Raw genomic sequence first — 27,117 nt, forward strand, 5'->3', positions numbered from 1 at the left:
AGTGACAAAGCCCCACGGCAGCGGTGCTTCAGCAAAATATTTGATGACCCTGAAATTTCAAAACAGGGGGCAAGCCGACAAGCACTTGGAAGAAGGCAAAGACAGGGAGCAGCAGGGCAACAAGCAGAATAGCAGTCCTTCCAGAAAAGTAGTCCAATTGAGTCCTTAATGCAGCTCAGCAGTCCATCTAACAGAGGTTCATTCCAAATTTCAGAAGTGTCTGATTGGTGGGGGTTAGAGACCCAAAACGTATACCCAAAAGTACCTTTAAAGTAGGGGGTGACTTCAAAAGAACTCTCTGAAGTACGCAAGGATCCCTTTCAGCCAAGTCCTATCTGCCAGGCTAGCCCCTGGGGTTAAATTAGTGCTTTATGTGAGGATATGACAGCCTATTCAGATGTAAGTATGAGCCACCTCTCTCCCTTCCTGCCCAGGGAGATTCATCAGATGAGTGCTCAGAATGCAGATGAGCTTCACCTTCCTGTGTTTACTGTCTAGAGGAAATTCACAAAGTGTAGCTTTCACCTAACCTAGACGTGTATTGGAGAGAGGCTGTCAGTCACAAAGAGCAGTAAGTACAGAGAAATGTCCACTTTCTAAAAGTGGCATTTCTAAAACAGTAATGTTAAATCCAACTTCACCAGTAAGGAGGATTAATCTTTACCATTCCAAGCATAGCAAACATGAAAAGGCTACTTCTCTCTGATCAGGAATTACAGCTTAAAAGTATATTAAGGAATTTCCAACGCTGGCCTATGAGAAGGGTAGGCTTCACAGTAGTGAAAATAGAAATAGGCGGTTTGTCACTACCAGGACATACAAAACATAAAAGTACATGTCCTACCTTTTACTTACATAGCACCCTGCCCAAAGGCTTTCTTTGGGTATATCTTAGGAGTGACTTATATGTACTAAAAGGTGAGTTTTAAGGCTTGGTAAGTAGCTTTAAATGCGAAGTCAAAGTGGCTGTAAACTGCACACACAGGCACTGTACTGGCAGACTTGAGACGTATTTTAAAGGCTACTTCTGTGGGTGGCACAATCAGTGCTGCAGCCTACTAGTTGCAGTTAATGTACAGGCCCTGGGTATCTGGCATACCACTTACAAGGGATTTATCAGTACAACAAATATGCCAATCAGGTATACATCAGTGTCATTAGGGTTAGGGAGGAAGCACATGCACTTTAGCACTGGTTAGCAGTGATAAAGTGTTCAGAGTACTAAAGCGAAACAAAGAGTTTGCTGTGACTGAGTTTATTTCAATTAATGAGCTTCTCAGAAGTAGAGGATAAACGCACAGGAGCTCCTCTTTTCTCAACACCATTGAACTGTCAAAATAAAATCTTACAAGATTCAAAATGCCACTTACATCATAGTGATCCCAACTAGAATGATTAATGAAGCTTGTTCCAGAAAGCAGGAACAAACTAGCTGTACACAAAGAGTATTCCTTTCTTCTTAAACAACGACAAGGACAACACCAAACTCAAAGACAGACATAAGGGTAGCAACACCACAAACACCTAAGACACCAAAAAACAGATGTCCACAACACAATGAACAGACGCAAGGTCATCTAGGCCATCAAAATGGACAAACACATAACCAAATGTTATTAACAGGTGCAAAATCTAATTTGCTTTATCAATGGAATAACCTACATAATGCAATTAGCAGGTGCGAAACCTACATGGCTTAACAATCCTTTTATGTTATTTAATATCAACTTTGCAGGAGTTATCAGCATTTTAACTACCATTTCTCTTCTTGGAAACCGAATATGGATCAGCAACATTTTCCCCACTGTCAAAAGGTTGACGTGTGATCTTGTGACACATTTAATTAGAATTAGGTCCACTCCAATCACCATTCTCTGGCATCATATTTCCAACCTTAACTACCTTTGCCAGGTTCCGCCAATGTTCACCACTAATTTTAACGGCATTCCTACAAATTGTTTTCATTCTGACCGGTTTTCTGAATCTACTCTTTCCTTTCTGGGCATGAACAGAAGGTTTTACATGGACCAAGTTACCATTCTTGACCTGAACCGTTTTGGCACTCTTCCTATTGTCATACCATATTTTGTACTTCTCTTGAGAAAGTTAAACATTTCTTTTTACCAATTCCATCATCCGTTCCACATTAGACTCCCTTTTATCCACTCCAACATCCACACAGGATGAAAACTGGTATTTTGTTTCCTCCCCCCTCAGAAGCTCAAAGTAAGAGATTCTGGTGATGGAGTGAGGTGTGGTCCTATAAAACCATAACATAGTGCGCACAGCTTTCACCACATCAACATTAGAGCATTTAGTCCACCTGATGCATTCCCCCACCACCTTGTTCATCCTCTCTACAAGTTCATTTGTTTTAAGGAGATACAAATAATCCTTGAGATGTTTTACCCTACACTCCTGAAGAAAACTCTCCATTTCCATACACACGAATTGCGTACCATTATCGTATACAATGTATTCAGGAAATCATTCCCTTACTTGAATTCTCTAAGAAATGTAACAATAGTGCTAGCATTGGTTGAAACTATTTATTTGATGATTTCTTAATAATCATAAAAGTACAGATAAAGATGCCAAGAATACAAAACAAATGAGAACCAGGAAAATGTTACCTAAATCATAAAAATTGGGTGACCAAAATAAATTACTTAGATATATAGAATAATAACAATCCATGAGTTGTAAAACACAGTGCTTGTTGTACTTAATAATATGTTTACACATTTATAGTAGCATCCAAATGTAGAGCATTTTTTTCAAAAAGACACAACTGCAGCTATTACAGCTGGGTCGGCCGACATCTGGAGATGGAGAAAGACAGGTCTATATTGTAGAAACCCCTGGATAGGGAGCAGATAGTTTCTTCAAGGGAAGTTGGAAATCTTACAGAATGACATCAGATGTTCAGGGTTTTTTGGTGAACTGGAATCATAGGGAAAACTTGATGTGGAGTTGGGATAATATTGGCCACCGGGGAAACAGAGCCTGAACCATATTGAACCCATTAATTGCAAAGATATCTGTCCTTTTATTAAAAATACTATTTTTGTTCTCTGGTGAAATCGCATAAAAACAATATCAATAATTCAGAGCTAAAAACAATCATGAAAATATCAAAAGGAGAGAGAGAAAAAGAGGGTTTATCAACCCTTAATGCATATGGCCAAATCACTAATATTTTCTTGATATATTCACTCGATCTTGTCCTTTGTAGAAGATCACTATTTTATACACATGAAATATTGTCCAACAATTTCACTGCATTGTTTAAGTAGAACATCACTATTTTAGACACAGTAAATAATCTAAATCTTCTCTTGAAACTCTACAAAAACATGATATTCTATTCACAAAAATACCAGAAACAGTTTATAAAGATATCAAGTTGTCGACGCGGCGTTTCAGTGGATCACCATTGGTCTACTCCACCTTCTTCAGGACAAAACTTATATAGATCCATAGGGATCCTGTTAGGGCTGGGAGCCTTTTTACCCAAACTAACCCTGACGACTTCACTAACCCCCTACATCTCAAACCTCATATCCAGTGGAAAAGTAGGAATTTCTTCAACACTATCTAGTGGCTTCCTCAGTCCTATGGAATAGATTGCAGAGAAAAGGTTCAGCCCCTGCTGAGAGGATATATGCATGCCTATGTTTTCAGGGGTAGCTAGATGCAGATGTTTGGCCTTAACTGTCTACGAGAATCCCCTAGAATTTCCTGTGGTGCAAGTGTGCATTAAACAATCCTATGCCTATTCCTTCTTGGTTTGTTTAATTTCTTTTGTTGCTGATCTCTAGTTAGCTCTGGCAAGGAAGATCTCTACTTAAATTCTTGTCCGGGCATTAAGGGCCTCTCTTAACCGTCTTTTAGAAACCCTACATTTATGATCGAACCATCTGGATTTACCTGATCTCTAGAGGCAGAGATATTGTGCATTATCTGCTAGGTTGAATAATTAATTGTCTTAAAAGCCTCCAGAGCCGCCTTCGAAGGGGGTTCAGCAATGAGCAGTGGGTCCATGAGCGTGCTCATATTAGCATCAATGAGAGAATTGAACAGCGCAGTGATTGAAATACCACACTATCTGATTCTAAGACTTTTATCCACAGTGCTTAGCCCAGTTAGACCTGGTTTGCTTAAATTAGTGTCACCTCTGTGTGTTAGCATATCAAGCACAATAGGGTTGTGATCCCTAAAGCATGTATCGAGACCATCCCCTGCTTGTACTATTACTCCCAGGGGTCCTAGATGAATCCATAATCTATTACTGACCCCTTGCCCCAGCTCACAAAGATTGTTTTTTGAGTAAGGTATTGCCCTACCTCAAATCAAGTATATTGGACTGCCCAGGAACACTAATCAACCTCCATCCCCTTTCATCAGCCTCTTTCGAGTTTTAGGGTTATCCTCCCTCACAAATAAGTACATATCATTAGGGATCTGGCCTATCTTGGCATTAAAATCACCACCAAGTACCACGTTAAAGCATTTCAGATCAGAGAGAGCTCTGGTCTCTAGTTTGGTCACCTACTAGTCGCTAGTGTGGTCTCTATTACGGTCTTGTGTGGTATCTTAAACAATGACATGATTTGACAGCTGAGGTTGACAGAGAGTTATAAAAATTAACTATAAAAATGTGCTAGCATTAGGAGCTTTGACCATCTTTAAATCTGGCCACTTTGAATAGTATTTGACAAGAACCACTATAAATCTGGGCCCACCTGGTAAAGAATCATTTGGTCCCATAATATCTATGCCCAGTTTAACCCATTGTACATCAGGACATTCAATAAGCATAAGAGGAGCAGTAGACACTTTCAACAGTGAAATTTGAATTTCTTTTACTCTGAGCAATTCCCCTCAAAATCAACAATTTCAGATGCACCTCATTCAGCCGTTATCCAGCTTTGTAGGATTTCAGCAGATACAGCTTGCAACCTTGCCCCAATGGAGGATTTTGACTTCCATTTCAGCGACCAAGGGCCTGGCTTAGAGTTTAGATATGGAATACTCGGTCACAGATGTGATGGAATTTCCCCGTTCGGTATACTACACTTCTAATACAGGTGACAAGATATCCGTCATGTTTTTGACAAACTAACCCATCTACCAAACTCTAAATCAGGCCCAAGTCCAAGTCAAAATATTTGAATGGTACAAACCCCCTGGGTGTAACTGACTCGTGCTCCATCATGGCCAACCTAAAATCATGCCTAAGTCCCAGTCAACAATAAGAAGAGAATAGTAATTCGCTGTTTACTTTTTCTTGCTCCTCTTAGGCTTAAATCTTTTAAAAAAAAATCATTTTTTTCCCTTCTTGAATTATTACCATTTTTGTATAATTTTCTATATAAATTGTTCTCCATTTTTCCACAATAGTTGTGGGAATTTTATTGGGTTGCTTCTTAACTGATCTGTTTCTGCTAAATACTGTAAATATTTTTCTTAGTTAAGCCTGTCTGCTCTGTTGAATAGCTACCAGAAGGTTGAGCCAATGAATAAATTACTACAACTGTGCTTTACCTTAACAGGGTTTCAGCCTTATTCCTTGTGGCGGACTCCCATCTGGCCCAATTAATAATGCACTTTCTTACAAGTACTTATTGCTAGTCAATCACCCTACTCACAATAGGATATGAGGGGTGATTTAAACAAGTCCTGTACTCTAATGCCAAAAGATTTTCTGCCAGGTCAGGGCTGGTCAGGGTAAGTTCGATGCAGTCCATAGGTTTATTATTAGACATGCATCTCCGTGCTCTGATTATATCTTCCCTAATCAGCGAGCGGCAGCCCCTAACATGACGTAACCAATGTATAGATTTATTTTTCAAAGATTCATCATTCTCATAGCTGCTGCTAGAAACAATTTTTGGGACGTTATCCATAAAAACTGTCTGTGCTTGTATAGAAGAGCAAATAAATTGCTTATTCTGTTGAGCATGAGCTTTAGTACCCAAAGATGGGCGTGTTAAGACGTTGGTAAGCCTTCTACAGTTTGCGGTAACTTGAGAATAGAGTTGCTTTTGCTGAGTACTACAGTGATGAGCTTCAGGGAGACCTGTCTGCTTGGGAGTCAGAGCCATAGTGGCGCATCGAGATGGGACTACAGGAGCATGCGACGGGCCACTACTTATAGAATCTCCTATTTTTGGTACCTGTTGTAAATTAGATGCTGGGGAGACTGCTGGTATATGCAATGTGTTATTAAAAACTAGTATTTTCACAGTGCCTACATGCTCCTCAATCATCACCTTCAATGACCCAACCTCCTCCTTAAATGAGATAACAGTCTTGAAAAGAGTCTGGGGTGAGAAAAATGAGTGGGAGCTATTTCAATTGGGCTCTTCTCAAAGGCTGGGATAGACTGTGGGAGTTGCACTTCCTGAAAGGAGTCAGTCTCCTCAGCCAATACTGCAAATCGATTTGTGCAAATAATTAAGGGCTCAAGGTGACCTATGACATCATGAGTGGGAGGAATGGGCAATTGGGGGGAACGTCGGTCAACAAGTGCGGCTCAAGGCCCAATTGTGTAGTCTCATGACCGCTCGCTGCGCCCTTACGTTAAGGTTTTTGAAACATTGGGGGGACAATAGATAGGCGCATGGGGGTAGGATCCTTACCATGAAAGTAAGTAGTACGTAAGTTTATTTTATGCATAAAATTAATTAAAATCATTGCATATGTTGATCATACAAAGAAAGGATAATTACATGATGATTCAGATTATGTTCAGTATAAAAGACAGTGTTCTAAAAGTATACAATACAAAAAGGAAAAGGTTAAAAATCTTAAAATATGCAGGCGAGAGAAGATTGTCCATCGTCAAAGGGAAAAACTCTACTTTCCTGGATCATTAGGGAATCTAATCCTGATGTTCATTTCTGGGACCATGTATTATTTACGATGTCTGAAATTTTATGCAGGTTGCCAGTAAATTATTCTAAGTTATTTAATCTTTTCTCTGTAATGTCCAAGAATTTTGCAAAGCGGCAATTTAGTTGAGTGACGGTCAGATTGAAACATAGAAGTACTGCTTGTCTGCAGGACCTCATGCCGCTCTGTTTAAATAAAGGCTTTAGTAGTGATATCCTTATATCTTTCAGTTTGTCACATATGCAGATGATGTGGATAATGTTCTCTTCGCCCAGACCACATAATCTACACTTGTAATCTAGTCCTCTTCTTTTCCATGGTGGTAATAAAGCTTTTATAGGTCCGACCCCAATCTTAACTTCAGGAATTTTTGTTTTGTATGAATCTTTATTCCTAGATTTAGTTAGGTTTGGGGTTTGCCGTTTTTGTAATTATTAAGAACTGTCCATCCGCGTGCTCGTCTTGATAGTGCTTCCTTGTCTAATGCGAGGGAGATACTTCTTGTCGCTTTTGTTGTTTGCTTTTTAAAGACAGTGTGAGTCGCTGAAGTATCCCATAGGTTCTCTAAACCTAATTTCGCAATGGAGTCTTTGAGGTATTTGTTAGTTGGAGATTTGCTGGTTCGTGTTATCTCTATCCATAGAAGATTATTTAAAGTGCCTTTTTCCGCTAGTCTGATTTTATGCCAGGTTTTTACAAAGGCACCCATTCTCTCCACTATTTGGTTTTGTACACCAAATTCTAGTCGAAGTTGGGCAGGGGAGACATATCTAGGAAGTTGGAATATTGAGCGATATGAAGTTGTTATTATGTTGTTTAATGTTATGGCGTCCCTTCCTCTCATTTGTTCGCTCCCATATGTGATTGTAGGTTGAAGTTTAGCTCTCAATACTTTTAGGAAGGGCTCCAGAGTGAGGTCTGGTAACAGATTCTTTAGAGGTTTGAGTGCCAAACAAGTCGTCATCCCTTTTCTCCTTAAGGTCTCCAGCTGTGGTTTGCATGAGGCGTTGTGGTCCAGGAGGATCCCCAGATACTTATAGGAAGTTACTTGCTGTATTCTTTGCCCGTCAAGGTACCACCTTGGCGTTGACTTTTTTTGGTAGTTAACTGCCATGGTCTTTGTTTTTGTGAAATTTATTTTTAAAATGTTCTTTTTTGAGAAATCATTAGTTGTATCCAAGAGGCGTTGTAGCCCAATAGGGGTGCGACTGAGTAGGACTAAATCGTCGGCATAGAGCAGGTTTGTCAAGGTTTTTCCTCCTAGCGATGGACCATGAGATGAACATCTGTCCAAATCTTCAGGCAGATCACCCATAAACAGATTAAACAACACTGGTGAAAGGACACAACCTTGCTTGAGGCCTTTATTTGTTGGGATTCTTCTGGATAATCGAGAGCCTTCTCCCAGTTTTATCCTGATCCACGTATCTGTGTACAGGTACCTGATTTGATTCAGGAGTGTGGGAGGGATTCCCCATCTTGCCAGTTTGTTCCAGAGCATATTACGGTCCACATGATCGAATGCTGCTGCATAGTCTATAAAACAAAGATACAATGCGTATTTAATATCTCTTGCGGCATCCATAAGTATGGACAGGGCCATGATGTTCGTTGTCAATCCTTGGCCTTTTTGAAATCCAGTCTGTGTTATGGGGATGATGTTGTTTTCTGCTGCCCAGCTTGTTAATTCGTCCAAAAGGATCCCTGCGTAATATTTAGCCTCTACATCTATCAGGGCGATCAACCGATAGTTGTTTGGTTTATCGCGTCCTCCTTGTTTATATATTGGGCTTACAATTGATCCCCTCCAAGAGTCTGGAAGTTTTATAGATGTTAAAGCAAAAGTATACACTGGTTCCAGAACTTTGCTCCAGAAATCGGGGTCTTGTTTAAATAGCATTGGTGGTATTCCGTTGGGACCAGGTGCTCCCGTTCGCCTGCCTTTAACTATTTGTTTCTTGATCAGTTGTAGTTCTTTGTCAGGGTTCCCCACCGTTGATATCAATATGTTTGTTTTAGTCATCTGGTCTTTATTCTGTTCTGACGGAAAGTAATTTCCAAGCTTTACCTCACTTTTCTTATTTTGAGTATTAGCTGCAGCTGTTATATAGGGAGGATTGCTACTTGTTGTGCTTGTTATCTGAGCTCCCACATCTAGTTCTAAATCATTAAAGTGCTTAAATAAAGAATTATTCCATACTGCTTCCGTGACATTGGAGCTGATCCCGTGGTGTCCTGGTCTCTGCAGCTTTCTGACATTCTGCCAGAATTTGGCGCTGTTTTTTTGTTTTGCATCATAAAAAAGTGATGCCCAGGCTTTGTGATCTTTCTCTCGCTTAAGTGCCCATCTCCTTTGTTTTAATGTTTTCCTTGTTTGCCGCAGGGTATTTTGCAATTGCCAATTATTTGGGTGTTTACGTAGTTGTTTCATTGTTTGATTTATAAGTCGTTTCAGTCTCTTGATCTCAGGGCAATGCGCTGTTTTATTGAAAGTATGTGTAGCGGGCTTTTCCTTTTTGTTTGAGTTATTTGCCATTGTTTCGCCAAAAGTTTTAGTAAAGTTGGACCAGCGTTCTAAAGGTTTCCCAGCCTCTTCTTCGATTTGTACATGGAGTTTTTTCACAGTAACCGCTATTACATCTATATTTTCCGAGTTGCACCTTATTCGCTTGCAATTAATGGTGCTAATTTGGGTTATTGCTGTCGTTACTGAAAATTTCTCGGCTGGGTTTGCTCCCAGGGTTAATTCCTGGGGAAAATGATCACTAAGATCGTTACTTCCGATCTCAAATGCAGTTATATTATTGAAGAGACCTAGGCTCACAAAGGTGTAGTCCAAGTATGTTGACGTTTTGGGCGTGTGAAAAGTTGCCGCTGATGGTTGATCCTCGCTAAAGCGACCATTGGCGGCTCTCATATTACGTTGTTCCAATTCCTGTTGTAGGTATTTAGCACCACTAGTCGGTTTGATGTTAGGACCGGCAACTTGCATTGGTATATCCCAAGCATCCGATATCTCTTGTATAAAATCGGAAGCTTGGGTCGTTTCTATGAGGTGCAAATTGAAATCTCCAGCAAGAATTATATGATCCATGATTTCCTCTTCCATCACCCTGTCTAATTCAGCAGGAAGTTCAGAGAATGCTTTTTTCTTTCCTTTTGGGTGCAGATATATATTAATTATTATTACTGTCTGCATTTGGTTATCTATTTTCAGCGATATTTTTATGGCCTGCGCACCATTTGGTGGTGATATTTTAATAGTTATTGGTATTGTATCTCCAATAGTTGTTACGGAGGTCAGTATCGATAATCCTCCTGAGCTATGACCTAGATTTGAGGTCTTGGTAGCTGGAACGGAGTGGGATGCAAATCCCTTCAAACTAAATTGTTTCTCTTTTCAAGTCTCTTCTAAAAGTATTATATCGAATTTTTCTATGTAGCTCAAGAATTCCTGATCTGAGATTTTAGCCGCTAAACCATTGATGTTCCAGGTGCATATTTTTATTCTGCTCTGTTCAGTTTGTAATTGGTGGTTAGTTATCAGGTCAGGTCATCTTTTAGACTCTATTGTAAATGCATGATGTATTCCTAGCTAGTTTTTGTTTATTGAGGGTTGTGGTTGAGTATGTTGGGGCCCTGTAGTTGATACTGTTGTTAAAAAATTCTCAGCCCCAGGACTTCTACTTCTTGCACCTTTCAGTACCGAGTTTATTGTCTGATTTAAATTACTTTTTCTATTTGTTAGGAAGGGAGTTGGATATGGTGGTTTAATGACCAATTCTATGTCGATTCCCCAGTTTTTAAAACATTCCCTTTCCTGATAGATTCTTCTCGTGATCTCAGAGTTTTGCCATTTCGTTCTAGTTGATTCTAGGTTATTGCTATTTGTTGCTAAAAATTCAATTGATAATCAATCAGAGGATGTGACGTTTTCTAATTTTGCATTGGAGTGTAGAAGCTGTAAAATGTTCTGTCTATTTAATATATCCATTGGGCCTCTGGATTTATATTGCGGGTGTAATATAATGATGGTCGATTCTTTTTTGTTTTCGTATTGATGGTTATCGTAAAGTGAACTTTCGATCTTATCACTTATTTTTACCCGGGAATTCTGTGTCGGTGCTATTTCTTCTATATCATTAAACCCTGTTTGTTGGACACTTGCCCGAGGATTTGTTTCGATAATATTTCTGTGCACCACAGTTTTATAGTCTTGGGGGTTAATTTGAATATTTGAGATCTGATTTATTTCCCCCTTTTGTGTGTTTTTTCTTACTTGCAAATTTGATTCTTGGTTATGTTTGATTTCTTCTGTTCTTTCTGTTTGGATGTGGGTAATTGGTCAGGATTTTTGATTTTCTGTGGCCACTGAGAGTATTTCCGTACTGCTAACTTCCCGTGAAACTGTTTGTTGTTTTTTATTCCAAGCTGACTTCACGATTAATGCAGGTGAATTTTGAGGTGTTGGTAATTGTTCTCTTGTGGGGTCTAGTTACTTACCATGAAAGGAATTAACATAATCTGCGGGGGCTGGTAGTTCAACACCTAAAAGCCCTTTGCATTCCGTAATGAGATTATCAATTCTATTCATAACGCAATTGTTGAAAACAGTTGCACTCTTTACTGCTTTTCTTGCCTTTTTCACCAGTTGGGCCAATTGCCCCCCCTGGACCCTAAAAATGCTTTAGGTCAACAAAAAATTCACAAATTGAATATTTGTGCCAACAAGGGAAAGATAAAAAGTAAAAAGAAAACTAATATAAAACGATTTAAAACATCAATCCCCCTAAACTATGTATAGGTGGCTTTAAAACACCCAAAGGTTAATAAATAACAAGCAATGACAAGCAATGACAAAAAACTAAGTAAATTAGAAATGTATAGCACAACCTTGGCTCGAGACAGTACCTTCAAAGAGTCTTTATGAAAAGTGTATCCCAAGGAAAAATAAAAAATGAAAGGGGTCTAGCCCTGCCCTTCCTCTTCCTGTCAATGATGGGCTAGAACAGACAGGCCCTTGGCCCAGGCTTTGCCCGGGCGCAGCCTGTGCGCGTCGCATGCTGCGGGAGGCTGGGGGTGCAGATATGGCGCCTCCTGGCACGCTGCACCGTGTCAGTGCCAGGCGACGAGGCAGGGGATGCTGGGACCTGTAGTTATGGTAAGCCGTTCCCCTCACGGCTGGTGGAACCGGATTCCTGGCCTTTGCCCTCACGGCGGTAGAGCGACGTTGGAAGGAGAGAGCAGCCCCCTATCTGGAATGCTGCCCAAGATAAAAGTAATTGTGGAGTGTGTCCTGGTAGTGACAAACAGCCTATTATATTTTTCACTACTGTGAGTCCTACCTCTCCCATAGGTTAGTATTGGAAATTCCCTCCTACCTTATAAGTGGTAAATACTGATCAGAAAGGAGTGGCTTTTTCATGTGCTATATATTTGAATTGGTAATGATAAATCCTACCTGTTGGTGCAGTTGGATTTAACATTACTATTTGAGAAGTGCCACTTTTAGAAAGTAGAAATTTCTCTGCACTTACTGCTCTGTGTGCCTGACAGCCTGTCTCCAATACATGTCTGGGTTAGGCTGGGTGACAGCTGCATTTGTGTATTCCCCCTAGACAGCCATAACACAGGACACTCAACTGCATCTGCATTCATCTGCATTCGGATGGGACTTACTGGCCTGGGAGGGATGGGGGGCTCACGCAAAGATAGCCTGGCAGGCAGGACTGGGTTGAAAGGGATCCTTGTGCACCTTGGAGAGCTCCTTTGACTTCATCAAAGGTGCTTTTGGGTATAGGTAATGTGGCTATGACCCCCTAAAATCATGCACTATGTGGGACTTGTAACCAGACGCTGCTGGCTTTACATCTGCACATTGCCAGAATGACTGCTGTGCTGCCAGGAGGGAATGCCACTTTGCTAACAGCTTTGCTGTGTTGGCCTACTGCTGTACTGCTGTACTGCAGAAGGAACTGAAAGTCTGTGAGCTGTCTTGTGTACTGACCTGCTGTCGGCTACCTCTTTGCTGTGCTAACTACTCATGTTCTCCAAGCGCTTGTTGACTTGCCCCCTGTTTATGACATCTCAGGGTCATGAAAGACTTCAAATTCCCCTGACCGGCAGACAATGCCCTACAACGGTCTAGCTTTCCGCTCTGACCTGCATCTACCAAGTACAAGGAACTAGTGCCAACCCGTGGATGAACTCTTGCTGATCAGATTCTCCTTCAGGCTCACAGCAGCTGCAGTGCCTTTCAGCACAGCTCCAACGCCATGCTTTGCCCTGGTGATGAGGGGCGTGTCCCACAGTGTGAGGCTCATCAACCATCTGCATGCGGAGTCGCATGTGCTTCCTGCTTCAGCCACCACATGGGGGTGATTGTAAGCAACTGATGATGCGGCCCCACTAACACTGCTCGCCAACAACCCCCAGAGCCCAATTCCTGTGTGGTAAATAATTTAATTACCGGGACTTAATTTGATACAGAAAAATAATAAAAATAGCTCAGTAAAATAAGAGGCAAAATCCGTGATATTAGAGGTTCGGAATGGGCTTTATTCCAATGGACGATTCGAAATCGTGGACTCCAGGTTCCATCACCACGGAGGTTCAGGAAGTGAAGTACATACTTTATTGATAAGTAATCACTTTTATACAATAGGCATTACAGTGAAGCAAATGCAGGAGGCGTAACAATTGATAGTAAAGATAAAACATACATGCGTAGCAAAAGTGGGCGTAACCGGGTGTAACTAAAGAACGTCATCAGGTATGATGTCATAATAGGGTGGTTCCATGAAAGAATTTTGCAATGTCAGCAGAAATACTTGGCAGAAATGCGCGCGCAGCAGCATGACGTATGATTGACGTGCGACTAGGGGGTGAAGGGGATTTGACATTTAACTCTACATGTGGCGACAGATGTCTGGAGGGTCAAGTCAACCTAATCCCAAATCATATCTAACATCCTATGTTTAAAGAACTATGTTATCCAAAAGAGAGGTCTCTTAGAGTAGAATCTTATTCTATACTGACTATACTGACTGTTAGTGCGTGTACAAGCGTCTAAGTGTCTACACTAGATGCGAGGGCAGAAGTCTTCCATAATAATAGGGCTATGAATTACTTGCATAAAGACAGAGAAGCCGGGCCTTTGCTCGGTAGCTGGAAGAATGTTTACTTAAACTACTAGACAGGAATGCATTGGGCAGGGAGCGGAGCAGATAATTTCGAAGGTGAAATACAGTTTTTGGCAGGCGACAAGCTGATGTCAGGCACCGTTAGCTGCGCAGAGAATGAGGACAAAGTTCATGGATACAGATGCAGGCTCAGACTGGAGCTCTCAGAGGCAGAAGGCAGGAAAAGCTTGATGGCAGAATCAGGGCCTACTCGCCTGGACTGTAAAATGGCATAAGTGAACCATATAAAGCCGGTGGCCTTTCATACTTAGGAATGGAATATCCGGCCTATTCATGGCGGATCTGAAAGAGGACGTGTTGACGGTGGACGCACATGTGTTTGCGTCTTCATAACTGGAACTGGAGGGAACATACATGTACTTATGATTCATACATGAAACCGTTGGGGTCCAAGATAGGGGACATAACTGATCAGAAAAATCCATATTTCCACATTCCCTCCTTGTCCCCTACTTGCCCGTTAAGAGATATCAATCTTCATCAATCCATTGATCTGTTCATATAGCATCATTTGTTCTTCTTTTTTCTTCTGGGACGAACGAAATCTTGGTGGTGGAATACACGATGTGGCACACAGACCACAGATCGCTGGTCCACATTGTAGACATAGACAGCAACTGAATAGTATGAGAAAGCCAATACCTAGGAAGGATAGGACCTTCCATCCAAAGGTAGATAATACACTCCAAAACCAACCGGACCAAGTCCAGGTGCCTGGATTCTGGTGTATCTGGCTTACAATCTTATGAAGGCGGGTTATGGCTTTATATACAGATGGCGAATTTTCTGGTATGAAAATGCAACAACTTGATCCGATGACCCTACAAGCTCCGCCCCTATCGGCCAGGATGACGTCAAGGACAAGACGATTTTGAAGCACAACAATCCGCATAGCAGACTGCTCTTCTGTTAAATTGCCTAAGGCTGAAATAGTTTCGTTCACTACTGCTTCAAGGGTTCTAGTTAATCTACGTATCAGCTTACTATTAGTAACGGTACCTATATAGGGAAAGAGACCTTTATTGAAATCTGTGTATTTTTCCCATGCTGTTTCAGTGTAATCGACTATTGGGAGATCTCTCCTTTCTCTATTGTGTACTAAATGAGTATTTCTGTGATAATCAGGAGGAGCTAGGAAAACAGGTGGCAAAAGGAATCCGATGTAGCAGGTACCATCCCAATCTAGAGGCAGACGTATATATGCCGTCTGACCACATATAAAATAGGAATGGCGGGAAGCTCTAAATGTCGACTTGCCTTGATCACTAAATTCTATTACAGTGGTGCATCTACTATGGCCCATATGTATGGAACCATTCTTTCTTACACATAATTCACCTTTTACTGGAAATACTGACATGGCGGGCAAAATTGGAGTAGCTTCGGATTCGACATTCAAGATCAAGAGATTAAGCGTAAAATTACCTAATCCATATACTTCATTTTCTAGATCAGTTCCTGTTCTTTTGGGAAGTCCCTCCTTGTTGGGGTGGCAGACTTTAAGTAAAACTAAGTTCAGATTTCCCCATACCCCGTTGTCTTGATAAACTGCGGAGTTCGAATCTTGGGAATTAATTAAACTAAACCATGCTCCACAGGAGCCGTTGTGTGTGAACGGGTATGGAAAGAGAGGTAGAATTCCTTTATAATTCTGATAGGGAGGGAGTCGGCCACATATCCAACAATTTGTAGCATTGCTAACCTGATGGGAATGATGTAACATACTAATAAAAGTGTTATTGCGCAGCGCAAATCTATATGACAATTCATGCGGAGGTAATTCACTAAAAGAATGTTCAGCAGTAACATTATAAACATGTCTAGAAATAGGATAACATATGTGCAACAATATACTTGCAGTAATTATTAAAAGACTTAGGAAAAACAGAATTAATAACGTCACTGTGCAATGACTACGCAGTGATTTACAGTACGCATGTCGTTTCAGCTTTATCCTTTTGTTTCTTTCTCTGTACAGGTCTAAGGGATACATGTCAGAGACAAATTCGACCGCTTCACCTTGGAGAGGACTTAAACAATCAAATTGCCTGACTGGTTAGACCTGAGTTTTAGTTTATATAGTTCACGACTATTCAATTCAACCAAAGGAAGTTTAGAGTCACTCGGGGAAGACACGCAAGGTGTGTCGTTTACATCTGATGGTAGTCCATGAAATTTCTTGATATGACTTGAATGTATCCAGCCTTTTCGACCTTCGATCTTTACGGCTGTCCTCGTCGTTAGCAATACGAGCTGAGGCGACCTCCACCTAGGATCCAGCTGAGACTTCCGATCAAAGTTCCTCACTAAGACCAAATCTCCTGGAATTACGTCATGGGGTTTCACCTCAGTGTTGTCGGGAAAAGCTGCAGCTACCTGTGAACGACAAGATTGTAGTGCAGACATCAAGGAAGCCAAGTAATCTGTCAGCATATTACAGTCAATATCAGTTATTTTGCGTGGTATAGGCGTCCCCCACATATTTGGTGGTCTACCGAAGATCACCTCATAAGGGGATAGCCCTGTTCGAGAGTGTGCTACCATTCTAATGTAAAAGAGTGCAACGGGTAAAGCTTCTACCCAGTCGACACCTTTCTCTCTACAAATTTTGGACAATCTAATTTTCAGGGTCTGATTATGTCTTTCCACGAGACCTGCTGCCTCGGGGTGTCGGACACAGTGAAACTTCCACTGATAACCTAACAAAAGTGAAACGTGTTTCATTAGTTCGGATGAGAACGGCTGGCCGTTATCTGAGTAGACAACACGTGGTAAACCGTACCGTGGGAAGAATTCTCGAACTAACTGTTTGGCAGTAGTCGGGGCAGTGTAATCTGAAACCGGGTATGCCTCTGTCCAACGGGAAAGAGCACAGACAACTACGAGAACATATTTGAATCCTCGACATCGTTCCATCTGGATATAATCCATCTGGAGGACTTCAAAAGGGTGATCAGGAGGCTGAAATCCACCCTGTTCTACGGGAATGCTTTTTCCTGGGTTAAACTGACAACAGATCATACAGGTACGGACTTTTTGTTTAGCTGCTGCTCGTAAATGTTTGTTGAACCAAATGTGTTGGATGCTGTCTAGCATAGCTTTTTCTCCTAGATGTGCTGGACTATGTACAGTGTTAATAACGACTTGGACCATTGAATCAGGAAGGAACCACACAGATTTTTCCTTTGTCATCCATCCTTGATCCGTTTGGATCCCTCCTAATTCAGTCCATTTCTTTATTTCGTCTGGAGTAGCATGTGTCTGTATGTCAATTACGTCAAGAGCGGGATCCTTAACCATCATGCAATGTGTTGGTGTCGGGACTATTGTCTTTGTCATGTCGGATGTTTGAGTTTGAGCAGTCTGTTTAGCTGTTCTGTCAGCTAGATCATTGCCTTGAGAAATGATATCAGTAACTTTCGTATGAGCTTTACATTTCATAATTGATATTGCAGTGGGTAGATGTATTGCATCTAATAAGGCATGAATGAGGGGTCCGTGCTGAATGTGGGCACCGTGAGAAGTTAAATAACCTCTCTCTCGCCACAGCACGCCGAAGTCATGTACAACTCCGAATGCATAACGTGAATCAGTGTATATGTTGACTTTTTTATTTGTGGCTTGAATACAGGCTTGTGTCAGAGCGATGAGCTCTGCTGCTTGAGCGGACAAGGTATTTATGCAATTTGTTTCAATGATTTCAGCGTCTGTTGTGACTGCATAAGCGGCCACTAACTCTCCTGTACCTGTTCTCATACATGAACCATCTACATACAACGTCAGGTCTGGGTCTGACAATGGAACGTCTGTCAAATCTTGTCTGGGTTTCGTCGTGATAGTGATAACTTCAATACAATCATGTGCAAGTGGGTCTGTTCCATTTACAGGTAACAGTGTGGCAGGATTCAATGTACTACAACGTCTGATTTCTATATGTGGCTGAAACAATGTTAATTCGTAACCAGTGAGTCGTGCTATAGTCAAGTGTTGTGTTTGTGTGCGGTTCAAGAGAACCTCTACTGCGTGTGGTACTTGTACTGTCAATGGATGTCCTAATACTATGGCATCGCTTTGTCTGATTGCTAAAGCTGTTGCTGCCACTGATTTTAGGCATGCAGGCAAAGCCTGAGCTACGGGATCTAATGTACTAGAAAAATAAGCACATGGTTTGTGTGATCCTGCTTGTTCCTGTGTGAGTACAGACAAGGCAGTACCTTCGCGTTCTGTAACAAAGAGTGTAAACTGTTTATTGTAACATGGTGTTGCTAAAACAGGTGCTTGGCATAAGGCTTTCTTTAGGCCTTCAAAAGCTTGTGCATGTTCCTGAGTCCAAGGGAGAACAGTCGATGTGGCTGCCTCCTGTGTTGTCAATTGAATGAGTGGTTTTGCTAGAAATGCATACTGAGGGATCCACTGCCTACAATATGAAGTGAGGCCTATGAAAGCCCGCACCTCCTTTTGTGTCTTGGGTATTGGCATATTTGCAATTAGCTGGATGCGATCTGGTGTAAGCTGCCTCCCCTCCTTGGACAGCGAGTGACCAAGGTAAACAACTCGCTGGACACAGAATTGCAGCTTAGAAGGGGACACCTTGTGCCCCTTTTCGGCCAAAAATTGTAATACCGTCAGTGATGCTTTCTCACATTCAGGTTCGTTTCTAGCGGTGATCAGCAGATCATCGACATATTGGAGCAGGGCAGTGTTGACTGGCATGTGGATACTGTCAAGTTCTCGTTTCAGTGCTTGGCTATAGATGCTGGGGCTTTCTGTAAATCCTTGAGGTGCGCGTGTGAATTTAAAGCTACGTCCATTTAAACTAAATCCGAACAAGTATTGGCTTTCCGGATCTATTGGGACGCTGAAAAAGGCATTCTTGAGATCAATTACAGTAAAGAATGTTGCTTCGGAATCAATAGCTGTCAGTAATGACGAGATATCTGGGACCACAGGGAATTGTGGCACAATGCATTTGTTCAATTCGCGCAGATCAATAACCAATCGATATACTGGCGGGGCCTTTGGATCTGTTCGTTTAAGAATCGGAATTATCGGGGAATTACATACATTGGAGTCTGTTTCCACAACCACTCCTTGGACAATGAGCTCGTCAATAATTTGCAGTAAAGCCACTACAGCATCTGGTGGTAACTTGTATTGTCGCATTCGTGGTAGTACCACTCCTGCCTTTAGTGTAACTCGATATGGTGTAATATTCATGCAACCCACATCTGTAGGGCCTTGTGCCCATAAATGTGTAGGTAAAGTCTGCAGTCGGGGATCCATGTCTCGAGACACATAGTGACCTTTGAAATCACGTAAAAACAATCTTACTCCTTCCGGAGAACAACATATTATAGCTCCTAGAGCTTTCAGTGTTTTTATACCTAACAAGTTTTCTGGACATGATTTAGTAAGCAATAAATCTGTAGTTCGGGTCAAGGGTCCTATCGTAAGTGGAAGAGGCTGTGATACTTCATTAACAATAGGTTTTCCTGAAAAACCAAGGGAAATATTCTGTGAGCCTGAGAGGGGTGCCCCTGGAACTTCACTACGTTTTATAGTTGTTCGACTTGCCCCTGTATCAAGTAAAAATTTTCTATCTTGGCCTAATAGTTCACTATGTACATAAGGTCCTTCTTGGTCTACAGGGACCTCGATAAGGGGTAAGTCAACTTCCCTCTCTAGGCTGGTTCATGCGTATCGTTGATAATCAGGATAGTCATACTGTGCGGTCTGGTACAGCTGTCGTGTCGTGGTTTGTGTGGCAGCAACAGGCAGCGCTGGTGCAGCTGGCACAAACTGTATAGACTGTTGTGGAGCTGGCATGGACTGTGCATGCTGCGGTGCTCCTTGTTCATTCTGATCCTGTCTAGGTGGCCGTGGTCTTTCTTGTGTTTTACCTGTGGCGATATTACGCTTCAAGACTGGGCAATCGTGTATGTAATGACCTGGTTGTTTACAATAGTTGCATGTCCCTTTTACAGGTCCTGCTGAATCACCGGACTGTGTCGTACCCTTTTTATGACCTTCAGCTGGAACTGTCTGGGAGACTAGCATTTTCATTTTTGTGTCTTTCATGCGTCTCTGTTCATGTTCTTGTTCCTCTCTAATTCTATTGTAATGGTACTGTAACATTTGTAACATTTGTGATGGGGTATTACCTTGCCAGGTACTCTCGAATTTTAATACTCTATTCTTCACCTGGGGCAAGGAATTTTCAACTAATTTTGTCACAAACAGATGTGGGTATGACTCGCTACTTGCTTTTATACCACTATTTATACCAAAACATTTTTCGAATCGGGCATAGAAATCACTAGTGTCTTCATCTTGCTTTTGTTTACAGGCTGAGATTGCACCCCAGTCTTCCTTTTTCGTGGTTAATAAACGTGGCAGTACCTGTACTAGTAAACCTGGTAGTGCTTTAGTTTTATCCCCAAGCCCTGCTCCTGCAGTTCGGGCCTTTCCTTCTGCTTCTAATGCTGTCCATTCTATCTTTTGGTCTCCCACCTCCCACTCTTTTTCCTTAAGTTTTTCATAAATGCCAGCAGGCATTAATACCTTTAATATTGTCATAATGTCGGGATAGGTATACTCTCCCATGAGTAACATGTCTTTAATTTCTCGGTGAAAACCCGCTGGGTCTTTGTCATGACTGGGTACCACTTTCTTCATTTCTAACAATTCTATTTTCGATATGGGCGTATATACATATACACGTTTAAACTGATTGTCCTCGCCCTTTATTGGGTGTACTTCTCGTAAGGGATTCTGTCTGTCCATGTAATACGTCGTTCTTTCCTTGATGGGCAGTGAGACATGTTCTGGGCATACAAAAAGAATGTACTGCTTTCTTGATTCTAGTATTTCTCTAATTAACTTAGTACCTGAACCTCTCCATCTATTCGTGAGTAATTCAGTCAATATATCAGGTAAAGGACCAGGATCGGAATGTTGGCTTTTATAAAGTATAAGAAGTTGTTAAATCATATAAATCCCAGCTAAACGCTGTTCATCTGGGGTGAGGTTCAAAAATGTGTGTGCTACTGTATCATCACCATATTTTCCGGGACTGTCAACCCAATGAACGGCTGACCTGGCTAATTCTTGTTCATCCATAGAATCGAGTAAATGATAACCCCTTCGTTCTCGGAGTAATTTGTCAGCGGCTTGGAACGAATGCTCGGGGGACCTTATATTTATTATAGGTGTTTGGAAATTCCTGTTATTATCTGGACATATCGGACGTATCGGGTCAGTGAAACATCTAGTACTATTACAAGATCTTCCTCTACCTACATAGGCTATGGTTTCTGACTGTCCTGTGGGCAGTCCTGATCCTTCCTCCTCCTCATTTTGTTCAAACTGGTCTACCGCTAATCTCTCTTCGTGTAGGCGTTCTATTTCTTTACGGATCTTTCGGCACATGGCTATTATACATTTTTGCCTATCATGTCTCCCTTCTGATATATTCTGGCTCCATCTGGTAAGGGTTTGCATTATTTCCGGATCTACCCCCGGTCGGTCTTCATTTCTGATTACACAATTTATGAGGAAACGTAACAGTTCCCCCTGTATCTCCACTTTCTGGTATTCCATAGCTCTGTTAATACATTCAGAATCTCGCCCTGTTTGGACAAAATGATATATATTGTCTAGATGCATAGTCATTCCTGGTAGCTTTCCTAAATACACCGCAGCTCGTCTGATACGTAATGATGCCAGGATCATTTCGTCCTCTTTTCCGGGCACAGGGTCATATCTACAATCTACAAGAAGTTCCTTAAGCGTGCGGGAATTTATGAGTTTGGGGGTACGTGGATGTGCTGATTCTTGAAAAGTAAGTTTATTTATTCTGGGTGGCGTAGAAAAAATGTTGGTAGCACCTCCGGTAGCCCCGTCTGGGGTATCGGGCGTGAAAGGATTCGTTGAACGCGATACAGCAACTATAGGTGTGGACACAGCTGTAGAAGCAGCTGTAGGAACAGATGTGGAAACAGATGTGCTTGCCGGAACTTGTGTCAGGATTTGATGCTGTAGGGATACAGATACAGGATCTTGGCGTTGAACCTCCCCGGCAGACGGTCTATGTGGGGCGGGGTTAGCATACTCGGGAGCTGCGTCATCTAAATATGAGGAAAGAAAAACATCTTCTGCTGTTCTAGGATGCCCCTTAGGATGCATTTTTGTTGGGAACAATGGGGGTGGCAAGTCTTTTGGTATCTCCGGAGTAGCCTTAGGTAATCCCTCGGCCAGAAGGGGATACATACCATTCATAAGGGCATTTCTTTGTCTGTCTACTTGTTCTGATTTCACTCGTGTACCTTCTTCAATTAATAGATTTTCTCGGACTTTATTTGAATTTTCCTTACTCCTCTCTTCCTGTCTACGTGCTTTTTCTGTACGTCTATACGATTCTTTACGCCATAATTCAATGGCGTCTTTCTGTGACTGTCTGGCTTTCCTTTTCCATAATTCTTCCTCTACTTTCACGATGCAATCTGCATCCCAGGTCCCAGCTGCGGGCCACCTCTGACTTTCTGGTAATTCCTTAGTGTAGTCTACCCATAGATCAAGAAATAATATGGCGTCTAGGCCATGTTTATGATACATGAAGTACCCTGGAGTGTCCCTAGGAGGAATGGGAACAGCTTCTTCGAGTACCCCTTTTCTAGTTGTGATCTGTCTTAGTTTCGAAAAGAGCGGCATATTGAGAACTGATCTGATACTTGGTCTTGAACAAACTTAATACAATAAACACAATAATGAACAGTCATTCACACCACAATATGCAGGACGTATTAACACATTTAACATTTAACGTTTTAAATGAGCAACAATGATGATGACGATCTAAGAAAACTTAATCACAAAACATAATCCTCGGCATTAACTGAATTATTCTGAATTTATATACTTGATATACTAGATATACTGCTAAACAGTACAGATACACTGCTAAAACAGTGCAGACCGGATTTGTGTACCCAAACCCGTCTGGACCGGCACAACTTATGTGCACGCCAGAACGCCTCCCCAGTAATGGTACTCACCGGGTAGCTCGGAACGGAAGGCCTCGGAACGGAACTGAACTGAACTGGACTGGACTCGACTCGAAAACTTCGGAAACTTCGGAACATCGGAAACCTCGGAACTTCGGAACTTCGGAACTTGGTGGGCCTCTGTATACCTCGGATCTTGCTCTCTCATCTAGGCTCTGGTCGGGATACTTCGCACTTCTCACCGCCTCGTCTGGGTGTTGATCGCAGCCTCAGTCGCCCCCGCTTGACCGGAGGGAGATACAGGAAATCCTGCTGGTACGCGTTGTTGTCCGTCCAGCTGTGGCAGGAGACCGGGCCTGCAACGCACCGCCGGCGCGTGAGATGAGAAAGTGTCCCTGTTCGGGCGCCATTCATGTGGTAAATAATTTAATTACCGGGACTTAATTTGATACAGAAAAATAATAAAAATAGCTCAGTAAAATAAGAGGCAAAATCCGTGATATTAGAGGTTCGGAATGGGCTTTATTCCAATGGACGATTCGAAATCGTGGACTCCAGGTTCCATCACCACGGAGGTTCAGGAAGTGAAGTACATACTTTATTGATAAGTAATCACTTTTATACAATAGGCATTACAGTGAAGCAAATGCAGGAGGCGTAACAATTGATAGTAAAGATAAAACATACATGCGTAGCAAAAGTGGGCGTAACCGGGTGTAACTAAAGAACGTCATCAGGTATGATGTCATAATAGGGTGGTTCCATGAAAGAATTTTGCAATGTCAGCAGAAATACTTGGCAGAAATGCGCGCGCAGCAGCATGACGTATGATTGACGTGCGACTAGGGGGTGAAGGGGATTTGACATTTAACTCTACATGTGGCGACAGATGTCTGGAGGGTCAAGTCAACCTAATCCCAAATCATATCTAACATCCTATGTTTAAAGAACTATGTTATCCAAAAGAGAGGTCTCTTAGAGTAGAATCTTATTCTATACTGACTATACTGACTGTTAGTGCGTGTACAAGCGTCTAAGTGTCTACACTAGATGCGAGGGCAGAAGTCTTCCATAATAATAGGGCTATGAATTACTTGCATAAAGACAGAGAAGCCGGGCCTTTGCTCGGTAGCTGGAAGAATGTTTACTTAAACTACTAGACAGGAATGCATTGGGCAGGGAGCGGAGCAGATAATTTTGAAGGTGAAATACAGTTTTTGGCAGGCGACAAGCTGATGTCAGGCACCGTTAGCTGCGCAGAGAATGAGGACAAAGTTCATGGATACAGATGCAAGCTCAGACTGGAGCTCTCAGAGGCAGAAGGCAGGAAAAGCTTGATGGCAGAATCAGGGCCTACTCGCCTGGACTGTAAAATGGCATAAGTGAACCATATAAAGCCGGTGGCCTTTCATACTTAGGAATGGAATATCCGGCCTATTCATGGCGGATCTGAAAGAGGACGTGTTGACGGTGGACGCACATGTGTTTGCGTCTTCATAACTGGAACTGGAGGGAACATACATGTACTTATGATTCATACATGAAACCGTTGGGGTCCAAGATAGGGGACATAACTGATCAGAAAAATCCATATTTCCACACCTGGATTGACCTTGGTCCTGCTTGCTCCAGTACCTCGACACCGCTCCAAGGAACTCTGTTTTGCTGATTCACACACCATGGGGTGTGGCTGCCCTGCATCAGACCCCAGCCTGAGTAGCCCACTGACCCCCTTCCAGTGCATTCGAGCTTTTGGGCCCTTTATTGAGCATGGTACCGGGTAGTAGACTTAGTGGGGGGGCAACCATTTAGATTTCTATAGTTATCTTCGGTTCAGCATGAGCGCATACGAACATTGAACTATGGGGCGAGTCCAGAGCATTTTATTTTAGTCCTATGACTCAGAATGCACATATCCTGAAACAAATACCTTGCATTTGATTTTTTGGGACTTGTTTTACTGATACTACAAAAAGCTATTTTTTATAAACCTGTGTGGAGTGTTTTTGTTGTGTATTAATTGTGTTACTGTGTGTGTGTGTGTGTGTGTGTGTGTGTGTGTGTGTGTGTGTGTGTGTGTGTGTGTGTGTGTGTTGCACAAATATTTTACACGTTGACTCTTTAGATAAGCCTGACTGTTCTGTGCCAAGTTACCAGAGGATGATTACAGGCTATCTTTTAGTAAGTGCTAGCTTGCCCTGACTAGAGTGAGGATTCCTACCTGGCTTGGGTGTATACCTCAGCCAACTGAGAATGTAATTTCTAACTGTTATCACATTCTAGTCTTTGACTATTATAGGCAAAGGTTGTTTCTGGTAAAATAATGTCCTATATCTGTAAAATGTTTTATTAGTCAAGAATATGGGAAGGCAACCATTCAGTAATTGTAATTTACATGTGCCTTTTGTTTTTTATATGTAACTAGTTTTTTACATGAAACCCTGGACTTTCTTATTTGCTCTATTCACAATGTTTTAAGCATATAATTTTTGGTGAGTTTATATCAATTATTTTCCTTTGATATTGGACACTTCAAAATAGAAAGCATATCATTTTGTATAAAGTAAATGCAGGTAATCCTAAAATTATATTTTATTTAAGAATTCTTTTTTCTAACCTTAATATTTTTGTCAGTTTCCATGATTTCCTCGGATTCATAAGTGATATTCTGCTTGTAATTTTAAGAAAGTGATTGACTGTCAATTAAAGTAACCTATATTCTCTCATTGACTTTATTCAATAATTTAATGTCTGTCTTCATAGTCTTATCGAGCCCTTTCTACATCACAATGAAATTGTTGAGAAAAGGTTACAATATGCACAAAGTTGCGATTCTGGTTTCAGTAGAATATTGTGCCTTTCAAAGTTATGGATGAATGTATTTACAGTCATTCAAGCTTCATTCAGACCCTTCTGAATGTATCTGAAATATTTATAGTATAGAATTAAATAAAGTAACTGAAAACTGAGAGACTCGATCACTTCATTTCCATCATCTTCCAATAAAAAGCATTCCACTCATCATGGGAAATCAGCATTTTTTTCATGATGTACATAATACAATTTTGAAATTATGTATTGGAATATTGTGTAACTTCTACAAAAAGCCTAATAAGTGGTTAAATAAAATGATCAACAATGTTGACTAAAAGTTGGAAAATCAAACGCTTACCTGATATGATAGGTCTGAAGTGTCATTTTTGCAGTCAATGACTACAAATCTTTTGACTAATCTAAATTACAGTAATCATTGCATACAAGTGCGTTAGGTTTCCAAAGTATTCTTACTTATCCAAACCTTCAGCAATGCTTCATTAATTCTATGAACGCTTCTATATCTATAATCAATGGTGGGCTTACCCTCCAATGTTAGCTGCAGAATACTACTATTGGCATGTTTTATCAGAATGTCCTCATGATATTCTGTACTATACCCAGAACTTCTACATGATCTGAACTTATGAAGTGGTTTCACGAATACTGAAAAGTTATGTGAGCTGTACATCAATTTTTCTTTCCCTTCTTACATGAAAGGAAATGTAAATCTGACAATATTCCTCTTAAACAAGTGTATTGTAGTTTAGCACCACCTATATGTTTATCCTCAAAGCACTGATCCTATGTATCTAGTGTCTTTCTCTATTTAATTTTCTTCTTCTGAGAAACAATTTCAGACACAATGTACAATTGAATCTGAATGATGCAATCTTCATGTTGAAGAAAGTTGTACTGAATACTGGTATATATGCTGCCCTTTTCCATAGCGATTTTCCTCTTAGTTATTCAGTTCAAATTTTGCAATGTTTCTTCTGTCTGTGTAGAATTCTTTATTTTTATTTTGCTAGCTTCCCCTTTTGCATCTTCTTCTCCCTATCTTGATTGCAAGAGAATTACACTTTTAGTACTTTTATCACTTACGCCCGTTTAGCTATTGTGCTTTGAGACAGAGTTTGTATTTTTCCCAGACATGGATGTGTATTCTAGCACTGAAACTCTTATGAGTGTTATTGGATGAG

This window comes from Triturus cristatus, chromosome 10, assembly GCF_964204655.1.
Source record: "Triturus cristatus chromosome 10, aTriCri1.1, whole genome shotgun sequence".
Taxonomy (NCBI): Eukaryota; Metazoa; Chordata; class Amphibia; order Caudata; family Salamandridae; genus Triturus; species Triturus cristatus.